This window comes from Halichoerus grypus, chromosome 7 (assembly GCF_964656455.1).
Source record: "Halichoerus grypus chromosome 7, mHalGry1.hap1.1, whole genome shotgun sequence".
Lineage (NCBI taxonomy): Eukaryota > Metazoa > Chordata > Mammalia > Carnivora > Phocidae > Halichoerus > Halichoerus grypus.
The window spans coordinates 107,227,282-107,248,023 of NC_135718.1; the positions used below are offsets into that span (position 1 = coordinate 107,227,282).

Sequence of the window (20,742 nt, forward strand, 5' to 3'; positions counted from 1 at the left end):
AAGCCTAGGAAAGGAGCCTGGAACAGATTCTTCCTTATAGCCCTCAGAAGGAATCAATCCCCCCATCCACTTGATCTCAGAATTTTAGCCTCCAGAACTGCGAGGCTATAAATTTCACCCAGGTTATGGTACTTTGTTAGGCAAGCCCTAGCAAACAAATACAGATTCCTTAAGGGTAAGAAGTATATATTGTCACCTAGGAATAAACTTAACCAAGGAGGTGAAAGACCTGTACTCTGAAAACTATAAAACACTGATGAAAGAAATTGAAGATGACACAAACAAATGGAAAGATATTCCACACTCACAGATGGGAAGAACCAATATTGTTAATATGCCATATACCCAAAGCAATCTACAGGGTTAATGCAATCCCTATCAAAATACCAACAACATTTTTCAAAGAACTAGAACAGATAATCCTAAAATTTGTATGGAAACACAAAAGACCCCTAATAGCCACAGCAATTTTGAGAAAGAAGAGCAAAGCTGGAGGCATCACCATCCTAGATTTTTGTAGATCTACTATAAAGCTGTAGTAATCTAAAATAGTACATTACTGGCACAAAAATAGACACATGAACCAATGGAACAGAATAGAGAGCCCAAAAATAAACCCACACTTATATGGCCAATTTTAATCTATGACAAAGAAGGCAACATCATACAATGGGGAAAAGACAGTCTCTTCAACAAATGATGGTGGGAAAACTGGACAGCTGCATGCACAAGAGTGAAACTGGACCACTTTCTTACACCATACGCAAAAATGAATTCCAAATGGATTAAGGGCCTAAACATGAGACCTGAAACCATACAACCCCTAGAAGAAAACATAGGCAGTAATTTCTTTAACATCAGCCATAGAAACATTTTTCTAGATATGTCTCCTCAGGCAAGGGAAACAAAAACAAAATTAAACTATCGGGACTACACCAAAATGAAAAGCTTTTGCACAGCAAAGGAAACCATCAATAAAATGAAAAGGCAAACTACAGAATGGGAGAAGATATTTGCAAATGATATGTCTGATAAGGGGTTAGTGTCCAAAATATACAAAGACCTTTTGCAACTCAACACCAAAAAAAAAACAATCTGATTTAAAAATGGACAGAGGACCTGAATAGACATTTTTCCAAAGAAGACATCCAGATGGCCAACAGACACATGAAAAGATGCTCAATATCACTCATCATCAGGGAACTGCAAATCAAAACCACAATGTGATATCACCTTACACCTGTTAGAATGGCTAGAATAAAAAAGATGAGAGCTAACTCTTCTTAGTGAGGATGTGAAGAAAAAGGAACCCTGAGGGCGCCTGGGTGGCTCAGTCATTAAGCGTCTGCCTTCAGCTCAGGTTATGGTCCCAGGGGCCTGGGATCGAGCCCCTCATCAGTCTCCCTGCTCAACGGGAAGCCTGCTTCTCCCTCTCCCACTCCCCCTGCTTGTGTTCCCTCTCTTGCGCTCTCTGTCAAATAAATAAATAAAATCTTTAAAAAAAAAAAAAAAGAGGCAGACAGGTGCTTGACATTGTGATGAAGAAGAAATCCTTGGAAGCCCCAAACTGGCAGGGGGCAGAGACACACAGAAAAGGCCTGTGAGGTCTGTGCCTGGGAGCAGATACCCTCGTCACAACGGGCTAGGGTGAAGCCCCAGGCCCTGGTGAGGGAAGCTGGCAAGAATAAGCAGCATCCCTGTAGGAATTAAGAGTCCAAGGAGCCAACGGGGTGTGCAAAGACCATCTTCAGAATAAGGGATGTTCTAGAAGCCAATGCCCCCAGTCTGAGAAACCAATGGGGTTGTGGGCTCCCACCTAGGAAATGAGGTGACAGTTCAGGGGTCGGCCTGACACGAGGGGGTGCTCAATTCTGAGCCCGCTCTCTCTGGGGGAGTACGACCCTGAGGCCTCTACCGGAAAGGAGTGGAGAGGGGGGCTAGGTGGGCCGAGGAGCCGTGGCCATCCAGTTGAGAGGGCTCCAGGGTCAGCAGAGGCAGAAGGATGAGAAGGAGCCTCCACGCAGGGCAGATGGAGTAGCAGGAGTTAAGGTGATAAGTCTACAGAGCAAAAGAAGAAGGGAGAAAAAAAGATTTTTGTAATTGAACTATTCTAATTGACTGCTGACTCTACAGTGTTCAGATTCACCAGGTAATTGCTCAATTCCCCATTTCATTTCGTCTGTGGCGATAGAACGGCGGCGGCTCGTTGGAGGGGGAGGGCGGCTTTAGGAACTGATGAGGGGAAATCACTCCTTGCAGGCCTTAGGTTATTCTTGTTAAAAATGATGCCAGGAAAATCATAATTAAAATGGGAACATGGTGAATAACAAGTGCCCCTTTCCTTGAATGTGAAATAAATTTTAACAGCTACCTTAGCTAAAGAACCTAATACATTCGACCTTCCAATAAGGGTAAGCAGGGTTTTCTATCAGAGTGAAATAGAAACTATAAATCAAACGTTTCATATCTAAAGTCCAAGCTGGCTCCAGTGAGTAAAATTCCACTCTCCAATAGTCTTACCCGTTTTTTCTTTTTTTTTTTTTCTTTTTTTCTCACACTGGCTGGCTATCAGACTTCTTGACTCCGGAACTATATGGATACTGTTTCTTCATCTTAAATCTGTGAAAGTACCTTCAAGAGCTATAGTCTTGACTACTTGTGACATAATATCCAAGATAAAGAAGCTGGTCAATAATAAATGCGCCTGTGTGCGAGATTCTATCAAGTGCATACGGTTGAGATGGAATTGTCCTCGGGAGGAGAGCGGGAGAGAGGGAATGGGGTGGGGATGGGGAGGGTTGCAGAAGGATTCCAGAGGAGGAGGCAGGCAGCAGGAAGCACAGAGTGCTGGCTCAGATGCGTTTTAGAGAAGGGTTTATGTTGATAATCTAATTCTCCTGCTTCGAGAACAATGAAAATTTTCCTTCCCTGGCCTACATCTTCCCTGGTCTCCTCAAACTCAGTAAGGGACCCTGAAACATCCTACATTGAGGGAGGCTTTACATCCTGAAGGAGACAGGTTGCCTGTAGAAATTCAGGTAGCTTTTCTAGGATGCTGTTTGCTAACCAGAAGAGTGCTCAGAGCTGTGTGACTGACTGCTACCTTCGTCCTGTTGGAAATACAAGTGAATCATCCCTCAGCAGTTCGGTTCAGGGCAAGATGAAATATGCTCCCATGGTCACAGTCACACTCCACAAACTCTTCAGAGGCTCTCACAACTCTCCAGTGACTCTTCGATCATCTTAATGGGCTTGACAGTGAGAGTCCCAGGGTGCAGCACAGCTGCTGAGGGGAGCCAGATCTCAGGGGAACTTCTGCAGCCTTTGCAAGAGGCAATGGAGCCTTCTGCTGACCCAGCCCAGCACCTTCAACGAGACCAGGTGTGGGGCTCCAGGATACCTGAACACCCTTCCCCTTCCTTACATCTCCCCCACCCCCGCACTCCCCCCCCCATCCCAACCAGGTACTTAGCCTCAGGCTATAGGAAATCTCAAAATTATAGCAATGAAGTAGTTGAAAATTCAGTGGCTGTTCCAATTACTAAAGCTTACCTCCTTCCTCTGCAGCCATCCTTCCAGCGCCTTCCCTGTCCCTGTGCTGGGCTGTCTTCAGTCCAAGCTCAGAGAGGTCTCTTGGAAATAATCCTGGAAGCCTAAGTGGTGGCCGACACACTTCCACCCTCATGCAGGTGACACTTGCAGTTTATTACCTCTGGCCGACTGCAAACCAAGCCTTCTGGCAGATGCCACCCACCTTCCCATCTACAGACGTCTTTGTCCATCGCTTTGCACCCCTGGATCCCATTAGAATCGCCTGGGGAGTCCTTGAAAAGAAAAATGTCAACACCCAGGCCCTGCGCCCAGAGATTTTGATTTGATCAGTCTGGAGTGAGGTCGAGCCTGGCAACCATGTGTTTTCAAAAGCTCCGCAAGTGATTCTAAGCCACAGCCAGGGAGGGCTACCAGATGCTCCCCCCACTAAGTCCTCTGGGTCATTCTTCACAAGGATAGGTGACCGCTCTAAGGGAACTTCTGACAAAGGTGGTCTCACTTATCCCTTGTTTTCCTGAATAAATTCTCAGAGAGTAAACAAATCCAGAATCCGCCAGTCATAGAGGTCATCCTCAACATATGAACGAGAATATAAACCATCTATTTATTCAGAGTGAGCAAATATTTGGTGACTGCCTGCCACACACCAGACAGATGCGCTGCTGGGAACCAAGGCCGGTGCGCGTACATCAGTGTCTCCACTTGCTAATCCTCTCCTTCTGCCCCTTCAGATTCGGAAGCCTAGCTTTCTGTTCTGAAATCCTTCTCTCTCTCAACTTCTATACACAACACATCAACACAGACACATCCACTTGTAGATCATACAGCTCATGCTCACCAATAAAGAGCTAATCTCCAACATATTCCTGAGGTTCCGTGTAATTAGAATATGAGGAAACCCCCACAGAGGGAACGAGCACACCTCCCACACTCTCCTTTCCCAACTTCTTCCCTTGATCAAGTTTCTATTATATTAGCCTAAGGATCAAATCGATGTTTAAATATTCAAGAAGCCCAAATAAAAGACTGTGTCTACTCTCTCTTGGCCCTGCCCTTTCAAGTGTTAAAATTGGACCAAGCTGTCAGGAAAAACACAATCATGAAACTCCCAACCAGATTTCCTAATTCTTGTGTATGTGTGAAACCTGAGGGAAAGGAAGGAAAATCCTGCATCTGTAAACACGCTCCTACCAGCACCGGAAAGACGAAAGATCTAGGACCACAGGCTTGAAGGGCCCTTATCAGTCACAAGTCACTCTGCCTCCGAGATGCGGCTCAGCCTCCTGCCCGCTTTCGCCATTGTTTCCCATTTGGGTCTACATCTGTCTTCCCCACCGGACTGCGGCTGAACCACGAGCTGCGACTTCTCTTTTGCTATACTCCCACCCCTCCAGCCCTACAAGAGAATGCATATAATAATTGCTCACATGAACATAACAATAAAAAATTAAAAAAAACAATAAAAAATTAAAAAATAATAATAATTGCTCACATGTATTGCGCCCTCACTATGTGCCAGGCACTGCCCCACATCCTTCTTAATTAAGTGTGTTACTTAATCTTCAACTCTGTGAGGTTCCTACTTTCTCCGTGGAGTACAGAGTTTAAACAGCTTGCTCACATTTATGCAGGACCCAGGAGACAGAATTCTGATTCAAGTCCAAGCCATCTACTTTTGGATCCAACTCTCTTAGCCATTACTATACAATGCTGGGACTTAGACAAAAAACAAACAAAACAAAACAAAACAAAACAAAACAAACAACCAAACCAGTTGTTTCCAGGGTTTTTATTCAGTAGGAGGCAGCTGCAGTAATTACCAGACACATGACCTTGAGAAAATTACTAAGCTTCTCTAAGCCTCAGTGTCCTCTTCTAGAAAATGAGAGTAAGAGTAACACTGAGCTCATGGGGTTAGGTGATGATTAAATTAGATGATGCATATAAAGTACTTAGCACAGTGCCAGGCATTCAGTAAGTCCTTGAAAGCTGGATGTGGCTATTGTTATTTGGTACGTGGGTTTCTATGGTCAGGAGCATCTGGGGTCACTCCCCAATCTGAGCGGCATTGCCTCTCCATGAGAACAGTGGACAGTAGCCACTAATTTTCTTATAATTTTATTGAGATGTAATTCACACACCATACCATGCACCCATTTAAAGTATACAATTCAGTGGTTTTTAGTATATTCACAGGATTGTACGACCATCATGGCAATCAACTTTAAAACCAATTCTTTTTTAGAACCAATTGAGAACCAAACTTAGAATCACTTCTGGGGGAGTTTTCATCACACAAAATGAAGCTCTGTAACCATTAGCAGTCACTCTCTGTTTCTCCCACACTCCCCCCACCATCCCCTGACAACGATTAATCTATTTCCTCTATAATCTGCACATTTCGTGTAAATGTGCTCATGCAATATGTGGTCCTTTATGACCGACTTATTCTACTTAGCACAATGTTTTCAAGGTTTGCCCAGGCTTAGCATGGATCAATACTTTGTTTCTTTTCACCACGAATAATATTCCACTGTGTGGGTAGACCCCACCTTATTTATCCCTTCATTACTTGATGGATTTTGGAGTTGCTTCCACTTTTTGGCTGTGATGAATAATGCTGCTATGAACATCAGTGTACAGGTGTTTGTAGGGATGTATGTTTTCATTTCTCTTGGGTCTATACTTAGGAGTCAAATTTCTGGGTCATTTGGTAACTCTATGTTTAACATTTGGAGGATCCGCTAGATCATTTTCCAAAGTGAATAGCCACCAATCTTGCATTTTTGCTTTGAGGTGACCTGGAACAAACCCCTCAACCTCAACAAGCCTCAATTTCTTCATCTGCAAAATGAGGACACTACCTACCAGAGGAGGGATTGTAAGTACAACACCATCTACTGCCTGACACGTCATCAGGTGCTTCACAGAGGGTGGGGAATCGGTTGCCCTGGCAAATGCCTGTTCCTCCCCCTCTGTTCTGGATTCAAATTGGAAGGCCTGTACCATGGAAGACTTGAGCACAGCCTGATGCAGGTGTTAGGTGGAGAAAATCAGAGTACCAAGTCACACTTGGTACTTTCCTGGACCATGTCACCCGTCTCTAAAGTAAAGAAAATAAAGAAAGGAATGACTCTCCACTCAAGTGTGTGGATGTTATCTTTGCTTCTATAAACTGGACTTTTGCCCTGAAATCACAACAAGTAAAGAAGAAATCAATAACCCAAGTTTTATATGCTAATGTAATTTGGTGAAAAATGTACTACAATGAGCTCAGTTAAAGCAACATTCTCTTGATCGCCAAAATTTCTAACTGACCGCATCTCCAGAAGGACCTACAAAAACAAGATTCAGCAAAACTGTTGTCCACGTGGGCCTAAGCCAAGCATGGAAGTGTGAGTCCCCAGTCCCATCACGCTGATAGCCTGATTAGCATTTCTATTTCTGGCAGAAAAGACTGACAGTCCATCAGTCCCAAATAACAATAAGATAGCTCTGCAAAAAGAAGCTCTTCAGTTCTTAGGGGAGTTTGTGTTTTTTCAGGGTAAAAAATATCCCTTGGGCAGATTCACTTCACTGCAGAAGTTGGTTTCAGAGTTACTTTGCAAAACCTGGGGGGGAGAAAGGAGAAAAAGAAAAGCAGAAAAAGTTGTGCGTGCAATATTTCACACTGTGAGGAATCTTTTTGCTTTGGGGACAATAGGACATTTGGAGAGACACCTCTCCTAGCATAGAGAAAAATAGAAGGAATTTTATCTTTAGCTGCAAAGGACTAGGACAGACTTGAAGATTCAATGCAAGTGAGGCTGCCCTAATTAACATGCGTGGGGATCACACACCAGCTGAAGCCCTTGTCCAAGGCTTGCTTTCATGGGTCCAGCTTCTGTCTCCCGCTGCAGTAATGCTAATTATGGGGTGAGAAAAATTAATCTTTCTTTTTTCTAAAGACATTAATCAAACCTATCAAAGAAGTACAAAAAAAAAAACTTCAGTTGGGGATTGCAATGAAAGATTTGAGAGAAAAAATATATATAGGATTTGCTTACTATTAGCCATGTGAAGGTTAAGAGGCAACATGATAATTGAGTAAAAGCCACCTGGGATGTTCTTTATGTGTTTTCTACACACACACAAAAAAAAACCATGTAAGCTGAGTATCATAGCCTACTTTTGAGCACTCAGTTGTCACTGAGTAAAAATATATGCCAGATAAATACACTGACAGCTCCCACAGGTGGTATTACTGTTCTGAGGCTAAATTCTGTATGAAGCAGGTGTGCCATAGAGCCCGTCAGTTACTAAAGGACTAACCCATCTCATTAGGAGTTGGTGCCTGATAGGTCTGGAAACACTACCGGTTGGGGGCGGAGGAGGAGATGGAGTGTCTGATCTTAGAGCCAGAGAATAAGTACAGTGGCCTTCTTAAATGAAATTGAGGAATGGTGGTGGAAGGACGGGTGGATTTTTTTCCTGGAATATTGCAGCTCGGGATCAAAGAAACCTCTAGTCTCTAAATCTAAAATGTTCTCTGTGGTCTCCGAGGCTTTGTTTAGATGGTTCCTTCTGCCCCACCCCACGCTAGCCTACTCATCCTATGGTCTCTGCACAGATACCACTTCCTATAGCCCGAGTTCCCCAGCTCCCCAAGGTTGAGTTCCATGACACCACCATGTGCTTGCCTAGCACCCTATAATCACTAGGGTGAATATCCTCCTAGAAACTGCTTACTTCTTCATCCCCTCCCCCCCACTAGATTGTAAGTTCCTAGAAGAAACAGAAAAGGTATATCTTGTTCACAGGGTATCCTCGGGGCCAATACAACATGTATTTAAGGGGCTAAATAACGGTGCTGACTTCACAGAAGTCTCTAGCTGAGTGGGAGAAAGAGAGCATCTGAACCCAGGAGGGGAGCAAACCCTGAAACAGCCCACCAGTCAAGGTAAACGGGGTCAAGTACTAGGGGACAGAGGGGTTCTAGAGGGATGGTTCTAGAGATAAACATCTCAAGGACAAGATTTTTTCCCCTTGCCAATCAATATCCATTGGAGCTTCCTTTTAAGAATCTGTGGCTCCTTACAGCAAAGGAAACAGTCAACAAAACCAAAAGAGAACCGACAGAATGGGAGAAGATATTTGCAAATGACATATCAGATAAAGGGCTAGTATCCAAAATCTATAAAGAACTTATCAAACTCAACACCCAAAGAACAAATTATCCAATCAAGAAATGGGCAGAAGACATGAACAGACATTTCTCCAAAGAAGACATCCAAATGGCCAACAGACACATGAAAAGGTGCTCAACATCGCTCGGCATCAGGGAAATCCAAATCAAAACCACAATGAGATACCACCTCACACCAGTCAGAATGGCTAAAATTAACAAGTCAGGAAATGACAGATCTTGGCAGGGATGCGGAGAAAGGGGAACCCTCCTACACTGTTGGTGGGAATGCAAGCTGGTGCAGCCACTCTGGAAAACAGTATGGAGGTTCCTCAAAAAGCTGAAAATAGAGCTACCATATGATCCAGCAATTGCACTACTGGGTATTTACCCCAAAGATACAAATGTAGGGATCCGAAGGGGTACGTGCACTCCGATGTTTATAGCAGCAATGTCCACAATAGCCAAACTATGGAAAGAGCCAAGATGTCCATCGACAGATGAATGGATAAAGAAATGTGGTATATATATACAACGGAATATTATGCAACCATCGAAAGGAATGAGATCTTGCCATTTGCAATGACGTGGATAGAACTGGAGGGTATTATGCTGAGCGAAATAAGTCCAACAGAGAAAGACATGTATCATATGACCTCACTGATATGAGGAATTCTTAATCTCAGGAAACAAACTGAGGGTTGCTGGAGTGGGGGGTGGGGTGGGAGGGATGGGGTGACTGGGTGATTGACACTGGGGAGGGTATGTGCTCTGGTAAGCGCTGTGAATTGTGCAAGACTGTTGAATCTCAGATCTGTACCTCTGAAACAAATAATGCAATACATGTTAAGAAAAAAAAAAAGAAGAAGATAGCAGGAGGGGAAGAATGAAGGGGGGGAAATCGAAGGGGGAGACAAACCATGAGAGATGATGGACTCTGAAAAACAAACTGGGGGTTCTAGAGGGGAGGGGGGTGGGAGGATGGGTTAGCTTGGTGATGGATATTGAAGAGGGCACGTTCTGCATGGAGCACTGGGTGTTATGCACAAACAATGAATCATGGAACACTACATCTAAAACTGATGATGTAATGTATGGTGATTAACATAACAATAAAAAAATTTTTAAAAAAGAATCTGTGGCTCCTTAAAGAATGGGTTCAAACTTAAGTGACCATCAACTTAATATAGACTACTATGTGCAGAAAATGTTATATACAAACCTAATGATAGCCATAAATGAAAAGCCAGTAATACATATGCAAAGGATAAGGAGAAGCGAATCCAAGTAGATCACTAAAGAAAACCAGCAAACCATGAAAGAGAGCAAGAGAAGAAAGGATCAGAGAAAAACTCTAGAAATAACCACAAAACAAGTAACAAAATGGCAATAAGTGCATGTCTATCAATAATTACTTTAAATGTAAATGGACTAAGTGCTCCAATCAAAAGACATAGGATGACAAAGTGGATTTAAAAAAGAAAAAAAGGTCCTCAAACTATATTACAAAGCTATAATCATCAAGACAGTATGGTACTGGCACAAAAACAGATACATAGATCAGTGGAACAGAATAGAGAACCCAGAAATGGACCCTCAACTCTATGGCCAACTAATCTTTGACAAAGCAGGAAAGAAGATTCAGTGGAAAAAAGACAGTCTCTTCAACAAATGGTGTTGGGAAAACTGGACAATGACATGCAGAAGAATGAAACTGGACCACTCTTTTACACCATACACAAAAATAAATTCAAAATGGATGAAAGACCTAAATGTGAGAGAGGAATCCAACAAAATCCTAGAGGAGAACACATAGCAATCTCTGTGACCTCAGCCGCAGCAACTTCTTGCTAGACACATCTCCAAAGGCAAGGGAAACAAAGGCAAAAATGAAATATTTGGACTTCATCAAGATAAAAAGCTTTTGCACGGCAAAGGAAACAGTAGATAAAACCAAAAGACAACCAACAGAATGGGAGAAGATATTTGAAAATGACATATCAGATAAAGGGCTAGTATCCAAAATCTATAAAGAACTTATCAAACTCAACACCCAAAGAACAAATTATCCAATCAAGAAATGGGCAGAAGACATGAACAGACATTTCTCCAAAGAAGACATTCAAATGGCCAACAGACACATGAAAAAGTGCTCAACATCGCTCGGCATCAGGGAAATCCAAATCAAAACTTCAATGAGATACCACCTCACACCAGTCAGAATGGCTAAAATTAACAAGTCAGGAAATGACAGATGTTGGCGAGGATGCCGAGAAAGGGGAACCCTTTTATGCTGTTGGTGGGGAATGCAAGCCAGTGCAGCCACTCTGGAAAACAGTATGGAGGTTCCTCAAAAGGTTGAAAATAGAGCTACCCAATGACTCAGTAATTGCACTACTGGGTATTTACCCCAAAGATACAAATGTAGTGATCTGAAGTGGCACCTGCACTCCAATGTTTATAGCAGCAATGTCCACAATAGCCAAACTATGGAAAGAGCCCAGATGTCCATCGACAGATGAAGGAATAAAGAAGATGTGGTGTATACACACACACACACACACACACACACACACACACACACACACACACAATGGAATACTACTCAGCCATCAAAAAAATGAAATCTTGCCATTTGCAACAACATGGATGGAGCTACAGAGTATAATGCTAAGTGAAATAAGCCAGTCAGAGAAAGACAAATACCATATGGTTTCATTCATATGTAGAATTTGAGAAACAAAACAAACGAGCATGGGGAAAAATAAGAAAGAGAAGCAAACCAAGAAACAGACTCTTAACTCCAGAGAACAAACTGATGGTCACCAAAGGGGAGGGTGGTGGGTGGATGGGTTAAATGGGTGATGGGGATTAAGGAGTGCACTTTTGTGATGAGCACTGAGTAATGTATAAAATTGTTGAATCACTATATTGTACACCTGAAACTAACACTGTATGTTAACTATACTGGAATTAAAATAAAAATTTAATTAAAAAAAAAAGAATGTGAGGGGCACTTGAGTGGCTCAGTCAGTTAAGCGTCTGACTCTTGGTTTCGGCTCAAGTCATGGTCTCAGGGTCATGAGATGGAGCCCCTCATTGGGCTCCACACTCAGCGGGGAGTCTGCTTGAGATTCTCTCTCTCTCTCTCTCTCTCTCTGCCCCTCCCTCCCCTCAAGCGCTCTCTCTCTGAAAAAAAATAAATAAATCTTAAAAAAAAAAAAAGAATCTGTGGCTCTTTCTTACTCTATCTTTGAGCAAAGAAGCCTCTTGGCTGTTACTGTTAAAAAGTCAAAAACCCTTTGCAATTGTGAAGTGTTGTTATTAAATAGGAGCTTAGATCCTGAATATAGAGAAGAACAGAGGCAATTAGACCTGAGTTCAAATCCTGACTTTGCTTAATATCTCAGTGCCTCAGGGATTTGTTTTTATTGAAGTAGTGTTGACACACACAATGTTACATTAGCTTCAGGGTGCTTCAGTTTTCTAACCCGCAAAATAGTGATGATAATAGTATTTTCATTGCAGAGTTCTTATAATGATTAGGTTACATAATGTAAGATTATATTGGTCACTCCATTCAGTGAAATTTGTTGGTGACGGATGTGCATGTATAAAGATGTGTTCCAGCAACACGTAAAGGTATGATCCCGAAATGTTAACTAAATTTGTTCCTGTTATGTCAAGCACTATAAAGATAAACAAGCTGTTATTTCCTACCATAGTGTACTAAATTCTACTGACCCAGGACCAGCTGCAGCAGAGAGGTTGAGACACTTGCCTGAGGCTCCCATGGGACACAAATGGGACAAAAATATAGGTCTAGTAATTCCCAGACACTGCTCTTTCCAACGGCTCCCATTTCAGGTGAAGGGAAAGGGAATTTCTTTAGCTTTTGTGCCCCCTCTGTGGAAGGTAAGCAAAAGAAAGAATAATACGATGTCAGATGGTACCTTAGTCCACTCAGGCTGCTCTAAGAAAATACCATAGGCTGGCTGGCTTATAAACAAGACATTCCATCTCTCATGCTTCTGGAGGCTGAGAAGTCCAAGATCAAGGCACTAACAGATTGAGTATCTAACAAGGACCCACTTTCTGGTTCATAGACAGCCGTATTTTCCTCTGCGTCCTCACATGGTAGAAGGAATGAGGGATCTCTCTGGGCTCTCTTTTTTTAAGGGCACTAATGCCATTGATGAGGGCTCTACCCTCACGACCCAATCACCTCCTAAACACCCCATTTCCTAACACCAACTTGGGGGTTAGGATTTCATCATATGAATATTGGGAGGACCAAATATTCAGTCCCTAGCAGATGGCAAATGGGGTGTTTCCTAATCAGGATGCATGGAGGCTTAATGCAAAAAAAAAAAAAGAATACGTTTGAGTTTTATTTAACAGTGTTGCCTCATGGGTCACCCAGAGCAGAAAACCTGGACTAGTGAAGACCAGGGAACTATTTTTCAGCTATAGAGGGAAATGCAGACAGGCTTCCATTTCCAGCCCCCCCACCACCTACATTTCATGACTCCTGTTTAAAAAAAAAAAAAAAAAAAAAAAGCTTCCTGTTGCAAAAACTCTTCCGTACCCTGACAGGGAGAAATTTATGTGTGAAAGTAACAAAATCGTTTATTAACATTCTACCTCCCACTTTCCCACTTCAACCTGCCACCACCCAAAAGACTAGATCCTGATAGCCAGAAGGTTCTCTGTTTAACGGGTAGAGTAGGGGTGTTCAGATAGGAGTTGGGGGCAATAGATTCCTCTGCATAAGAAAGGAAGAGCTATTCCCATGGCAGGCGGCTGGGCAGTGTTCCTGGAACAGCTTGTACACAGCTTGCAGGAGCCAGGATGGGCAAAAATGACCCTGTCCTTCAGATATTGCGTATCAGTGCTCTGATCACTGAAGGCTACTTTTAATCTCAGAGGTGCAGACAAAATGGTGGGTGGCCATTGTTTTTGTACCACCCTCCACTGTTGCAAGCCTCTCCCCTCCAGCGGAAGTGACTTCCGGGGGATTTAAAGGGCTGGCACACTCCTCTCTCCCCTTTTATTTTTCTCTTTTTCCAATTTTTAGAGCCAGACATCAAAGACTAAGATATTCAAAAGCAACTGTGTATATGGGGGAAAATCAGAAAGTCACTGCATGCGCACGGGATCAGAAAACACCCGAGAATATCCTACATTCACAGCTCAGGCTGGTCCTCAGCAGAGGCCACCAACAACAATCAAACAAAAATTCAGCAAAAACAAAAACAGTAAACCCTAGGGAAGGGGAGAAATCTGATTTTTGGAGTTACCACCTTATTAGATTCAAAAAAAAGGAAAAAAAAGAAAAAGAAAAAGAAAGGAAGGAAGGAAGAGCTATTGAGAGCGGCCTTGAGGAAAGTTCCCAACTTAAAATCCTCCTACTAAGCGCATACTGAGTGTCTACTCGTCTTTGGCATTGACTGGCTGGGTTCACACGCAGTCCTCACTGTAAGTCAACGCGCCGTGAGTCACAAGCTAGGCATCATTGTGGTGTATCATTTTTTAACTGAGGAAACAGGCTCAAAGGTAAAATGATTTTCTGAAGGTGAGACTATGATCTGTAAATGCAATGGTGGGAATTCAGTTTATACAAATTGTATGCTTTTAGGGCTGAACACAGAGCTTGGCAGGAGTGGGGAAGGAGACGGAAACGTTTGCTAAGGCACAGGGAGGGAATAAGAGAAGTTCCAGAGAATACTATGAAGTTAGGAATTCCAGAGCATTGGGGGAACTCCTCAGGGCAGCAACAGGAGCTGGGAAAGCAGAAGAAGAGAGGAGCCTTCTGGAGGAAGACCAGGGCAGGAAGGCAGGCTGGGCCTCCTTCAGAATTTCCGGAAGACCAAATTTGGGTGAGAGCAGTGTGACTAGAATCAGGGGTCATCGGCTTTCGTCCTAGCTGTGCTGCATGCTTGCTGTCCGACCCTAGTTAGGCACATCACTGAACCTCCTCCAGTCCTGCCATTGTCTCGCCTGCAAAATGGGCACTTTTTGCTTCACTGCAATGATGAATTACTACCTTTGCAGGTGGTTTGAAAACCGCATGGGCTCAGGAACATGGCCTGTAGTGAAGCTTCCAGATGGTTTCTCAACCACCATCTCCACTTTGTCTGATGCCCCACCCTCTTTGGGGGACACCATCTACATCTCAAGCTTTATTTGTCCAGGGTCCAATTATTTCAGAATGGTACCTGACTGGAAACTAATACAACACTGTATTATAATTATATTTGAATTAAATATATAATTATATTCATATAACTATATTTGAATTAAAAAAAAAAAGAATTGTACTTGACTTATCTCCTTCCCTAGATAAGAGAGATGCCAGGTAGGGAGGAGACCTCTCACCCACACTGCAGAGCTAATCACCACCTAACCCTTGTTCTAGTCCGGTGGTGCGAAGTCATTGTCTCCTTTCCACTGGGTTTTCTTATGCTTAAATGAGAGGGTTGGGACCAATGATCTCGAAGGTACCTTCAGGCTCCAAAGCTGTGTGGTGCTTGGAAGACCCCTCCTGAGGCTGTCCTGCCAGCCCAGTGTTCCAGCTCTTTCTATTGCCCAATTAGCAGCATTTACCCAACTTTTTTTTATCAGGTATGTGCTTCTATTCCAGGCATTCTGAGCCAGTTCTGCAAATCAGACTTCTTGGAAGACTCAAATGTTTTAACAATCTTCAAACATATGACATCAAACGTGCCATTTTCCCTTCATCCACCAACTTTGTACTTTCATCCAAAAAAAAAAAAAAAGAAAAGAAAAGAAAGAAAAGAGGTACTGAGTCCATCTGGCATGATATGCTTTGAATAAAAGCCCATCTGCTTATTATTTCTAATTTCATTGTCCTCTAGAATGTTTACAGAAGTTTCTTTCAATATTTATTGCACCGTGTTTCTAATTACAGATCCAGACCATCCACGCAGACTTGGTGGGGTGCCGGGCTGGGATGTAGGTGTCTTTCTCGTTTTCATCTCCACACTGCTTTACTCTGGGGGCACCATGTGGCCCTCGGCCGTCATCACGCCACCCTGGTGTAATGCTGCAGAGGCGGATTCTGACAATCAGCCCCTTTATCCTCAGTCTCCCTGGGGACTTGCAAAGCCGCCTCTGATGAATTTTTGCCTGCCTCAACACCATTATTGTCACAGGAAGGATGGAGATAATTACCTGGTTTATTATCCTGAGGCTGGCTTCATCTGGGGGCCCCGTGATCACTGGGAACAGAAGGCTCATCTCTGTCTTCGGGAGTCCTGAATAGATGGGTAAAAGATTCACATTCTCCAAATGGTGGTGTCTCTGAAAGGCAAGGGATGATCTCTGCAATGAAAATACTTCCAACTGGATCCTTTTTAAATTACCTCTCCCCCCCGAAATGCCCCCCTAAGCCAAAATGCTGTTTTAAATTAAGCTCTTTTCCTCCCCAAATAAGTTCCCATTTCTGATCTCCCCAGTTCTCTCATGATGCTTTATTCTTCTCATCTCACGGCACATCACCCCCCACAACAAAGCAAGTCCCGTTACTCCCTCTTTGTGGCATCTTAATGCCTTTCCCATCTGTCCCACTCCATCGCCCAGTTTCCACCCAATATCCCATTGTCTCCATTCCTGCAGGACTTCCTCCCTGTCTCCTAGTCTCTCCCCGACCCCACCCACCATGTACCTGAATCTGGAATAATCCACATAAAATCCATCAAAATCCACATATTGATTTCATCACTCTCCAATTCAGCAATACTGTGTGAGTGCCCTTTGCTTTCAGGATGACGTCTCCATACCAGCTGCCGGGCAGGATCTCCACCATCAGGCCTCACAGCCCCCCACCAGCTGGGCATCCACTGAATCCTCCTTCTAGCCACATAGGAGTGCTCTGGGCTCTGCAGTCTCAGCTCTTGCTCACACACTGACTTCCCAAGCATGTGGAAAACGTGAGAAAGAAAAAAAAGCAGTATTTGAGGGGCGCCTGGGTGGCTCAGTTGGTTAAGCATCTGCCTTCAGCTCAGGTCATAATTCCCAGGGTCCTGGGATTGAGTCCCACATGGGGCTCCCTGCTTGGTGGGAAGTCTGCTTCTCCCTCTCCCCAACTCATTCTCTCTCTCTCTCAAATAAATAAATAAAATTTTTTTTAAAAGACAGTATTTGAGGTGATTCTTAGTGCAGACAGACATCTAGGAGTTAAAAGTGAATTCTACCCTATTTTTGTATGTGGCATATCATGATGCTCCTTATTCTGATACTCCCCCAGATCCTGGAAAAATGTTCCCACTGTGTCGTCCACTAAATAGACCACAGCTCTCCCTCAATGATTCAGAAGGAAGTTCTAGCCAAAAAAAAAAAAAAAAAAAAGGAAAGAAAAGAAAAGAAAAGAGAAGGCATGATACAGGAAAGGCAGTGAGTATGGGTTAAAAAGAAAGGATTTGGAATTAAGTAGAACTGTATTCAAACCCCAGTTCAGACACTTACTAATGCTTGGCATTAGTTGAGCGCATCACTTAACCTGCCTGAGACTGCCTCCTTATCAGCAAACAGGGCTAATATTGCCTTACAGGGTTGGTGTGAGAGCCAAAGTCAACACACTTGGTGTTTATTTGTTAACCCAAGTGAGAGCTGGTAAGAATCTGAACTAAGACCTATTGGTAAGATTGAAAGGAGTGAAGACATTTCAGAACTATTTAGGAGGTGAGATCATCAGGATATGGGACTCGTTAGGAAGAGAAGAGAGAGGAGGCAGCGATGAATGAGTCCCAGATTTCTGTCATGAATGAAAAGTCAAGATTTGATTGGTAAGTTAGAAATCCTAAGAGTATTAGGGTGCCTGGCTGGCTCAGTCAGTGGAGTATGCGACTCTTGATCACGGGGTTGTAATTTCATGCCCCACATTGGGTGTAGAGATTACTTAAAAATAAAATCTTTAAAAAAGAGTATTTAGATTTATATGATACTTTTTCTGTGCAACATTACAGATATTCTCAAATTTCAGACAATGCTAAATAGAGGTTTCATCATACCAAATGGATAACAAAGAAAATACCTATTTCTAGATACTGAAGCCTCAGATGGACAAGTTTTTCAGGTAGCAATAGATCTTGTATTCAATTGAAGCATCTACTACTGATGTCCAGTCCCCTGGAAATGACAACCTCTACAAAGAAGACCAGATGGAAGGGGAAGATCCATCTGGAAGCAAAGACTGTCATTTTGGTACAGGATAAATGCCTGTGGTCCCAATGGTGGGAATGTGAACAGAACAACACTGGAGAAAGTGGGCAAGTGAACTGCTGCAACTTGACCGCGCTACTCCTAACAAGTCCCAAAACCAGAGCGATGAAGGACTACACCTTGGGGCTGACCCTACTTGAAACTCTTCATAAAATTTTCAATCATAAAATAGTCCAACATGAGTTCAAGATTTCCCATCTTGGTCATTCTGGATCATTCACTTTTTTTTTGGTCAGGTTCTACTAACTGGAACCAGAAAAGTCTACATGAGAAAATTGAAGATGGGGGTTGGAATTGAGTTTTAGAAGGAAGGCAAATGTCAGGCTTAGGGATGTGGTCTGTATTTGTAAGCAATAGGGAGTGACTGAAGGTTTTAGAGCAAAGCCATGATGAGATGCAAGCGAATTTTTAAGAAGAACAGTCTGGCAGAGCTGGGCAAAATGAACTGACTCGAAAACCACTCAAATACTGAATTATTGTTGTCATTCTAATTAGACTTTTCACTTTCCCCATTAATTGCATCTTTAAACTCTGGTCCCTCTAAACCCCCGACAATATTCTTTCCTGAGAGTTTCTAACTCTCTTGTCTCAACGATTTTCAACAGAGGAGAGGCACAGGATTTGGAAGTCAATTGGCATTTCTTATTGAGATAGTTGCTATATTCACAAGTTGGGGCGGAGAGTGAGGTAGGTAAACTGGGGTTTATTTCCACAGAAGTCAGTGATGCCAAGTATCCTCAAGACACTAAGAAGCCACATGCAAAGACTCGTCCTGCCCAAAATGCCTGCAGTGCCCTGGGTGGGAGGCATGATATTTGATCTCTTTTTGCTGCCCCTATCTTTGTCTTCCATAAATTTTCTCCTTCTGTCTATCACCAGGCATCCTGCCAGTTGCCTGATTAGCAGGTTAAATGGTCACTCAACTGTCATCGAACTCCTCCCTCGATTCAGGAGCAACTGGAGGAAAGCCAACATCCATTATTGACCTAGTTGCACAGCACTTAAGATTTCCACAGTGCTTTGCAATGGTTTCTATTAGCTAATTCTCATGTCGACACATGCATTGAGTTAGTTTTGTTATTCGTGGTTTGCAAGTGGAGAGACTCAAGTCCAGAAGATTTGGAAACCTGTTCATGTCTCTTACATTTAATTCATAGAACCAAATTGTGGGAAGCTCTTTTCAAAGTCCCAATAATTTTCTCATACCTCTAGGACATTCACTTAGTAGGGTGCCATTGGTGACAAAATTTAAATATAAATGTCCCTTGCTTTTGGCATTTAAATACTTTGAAGGCCTAGTGATGAAAAGTGAATTGCCCTCTCCACTGATTTTCATTATATTGAAGATATATTCAAGGTGTTTTTTTTTTTTAATCTCTCTGAAAAGCTGAATGTTTTATTGCCATCTCTATGGACCTCTCTTTTGATGTCTGTTACATTTCACTTTGTATTACTTGGCCCCTTTGGGGGACTGTTGTCCTTCCTAACAGATGGAAAGTGTTTTGAGGGCAAACTGTCTTTTTCTTTGTATTTCTCCAGACACTATAATAGTGCCTTGCCTGCAGTAATGACTTATTAAATATTTGCTGATAGACTGGTGCTCAAATTGTTGGCCAATTCCACAGTATAAAAGGTTTTACTTCCTGGGAATCTACTCTTTGAAAAAGAAAAAATTCATCACAAAATATTTTGCAGTATTCTGGCCCTATGATGTCCCTGTTGTGATTAGTTAGCTTGCATTAACACCATCTCTAAGCTCTGGATAGTTCTCTCATGATGAAGGAGTCTCTGACGCCACAACTGCCAATCGCATCACCTTTTTTCCACCCAGAAATTTACTGTGCCAAATACGGCTACTAACTTACCCAGTGGGGGTGTTGTAGATAGATGGTCACAATGGGCAGAAACGATCACAATTTTCCACTTGTCACTATGTCCTTGACCTTTGCAATGTAACTTTGCAGCTACTCCTATCAAGATGTAGGGTCTATTTTCCCATCCCTTTGAATCAAGAATAAAAAGGAAATCCCTTAAGTTGATAAAGGAGAAAGGAGATCTGCCCCAAAACCCAGAGGAAACCTCACACATAATCAATGCATTTTTTTTCTAATTCTTTTGAGTATTGTTGACACAAAATATTACCTTGTTTCAGATGTACAACATGATGATTCAACTTCTCTATACATTATGCTGTGCTCACCACAAGTGTAGCTCCCATCTGTCACATACAACAGTATTACAATATCATAATCAATGCATTTTAAATGCATTCCTTTTAATACCAGAATAAAACCAAGGTGCTCACTATTGCTGCAGGGGCTCTACAGCGTTCTCAGTGTCTTGGCCAATGAAATGAGGCATGAAGATTGTAAGGGAAAAAAGCAAAACTGTAGGGTACCTGGGTGGCTCAGTCGTTAAGCGTCTGTCTTCGGCTCAGGTCATGATCCCAGAGTCCTGGGATCGAGCCCCACATCCGGCTCTCTGCTCAGCAGGAAGCCTGCTTCTCCCTCTCCCACTCCCCCTGCTTGTGTTCCCTCTCTCGCTGTGTCTCTCTCTGTCAAATAAAGAAATAAAATCTTTAAAAAAAAAAAAAAAGCAAAACCGTAAATGTTTTCAAAAATAACACACATGAATTTTATAGAGAAATGTTAAAAATTTTATAGAGAAGTTTTTAAAACCCATTAAATCATATAAGTTCTGATTGGTGGAGAAAAACCCAATGCTCATGGATGAGATTATTTAACACTGTGAAGGTATAAATTCTCCCCCCAAATTAATTCATA

At 42.7% G+C, this 20,742-nt stretch overlaps 1 long non-coding RNA gene across 8 annotated transcripts in view; it reads right to left on the reverse strand.

The window, feature by feature from the left end:
* Nucleotides 1–20,503, reverse strand: part of LOC118519476 (uncharacterized) — a 517,670-nt gene extending 497,167 nt beyond the window's left edge. The window contains exons 1-6 of one of the 8 annotated variants that reach the window (XR_013449840.1): nucleotides 20,358–20,503; nucleotides 20,102–20,177; nucleotides 19,825–19,960; nucleotides 16,404–16,643; nucleotides 15,911–16,039; nucleotides 1,817–2,058 (exon numbers count right to left, since the gene is read on the reverse strand). This is a non-coding gene — a long non-coding RNA (uncharacterized LOC118519476). Of the gene's footprint in view, nucleotides 1–1,816; nucleotides 2,059–5,044; nucleotides 5,269–15,910; nucleotides 16,040–16,403; nucleotides 17,031–19,824; nucleotides 19,961–20,101; nucleotides 20,178–20,357 lie in introns of those variants that run through there. The other 7 variants (XR_013449845.1, XR_013449843.1, XR_004912051.2 and 4 more) reach the window with 7 other exon arrangements.
* Between the last annotated feature and the right edge of the window lie 239 nt (nucleotides 20,504–20,742).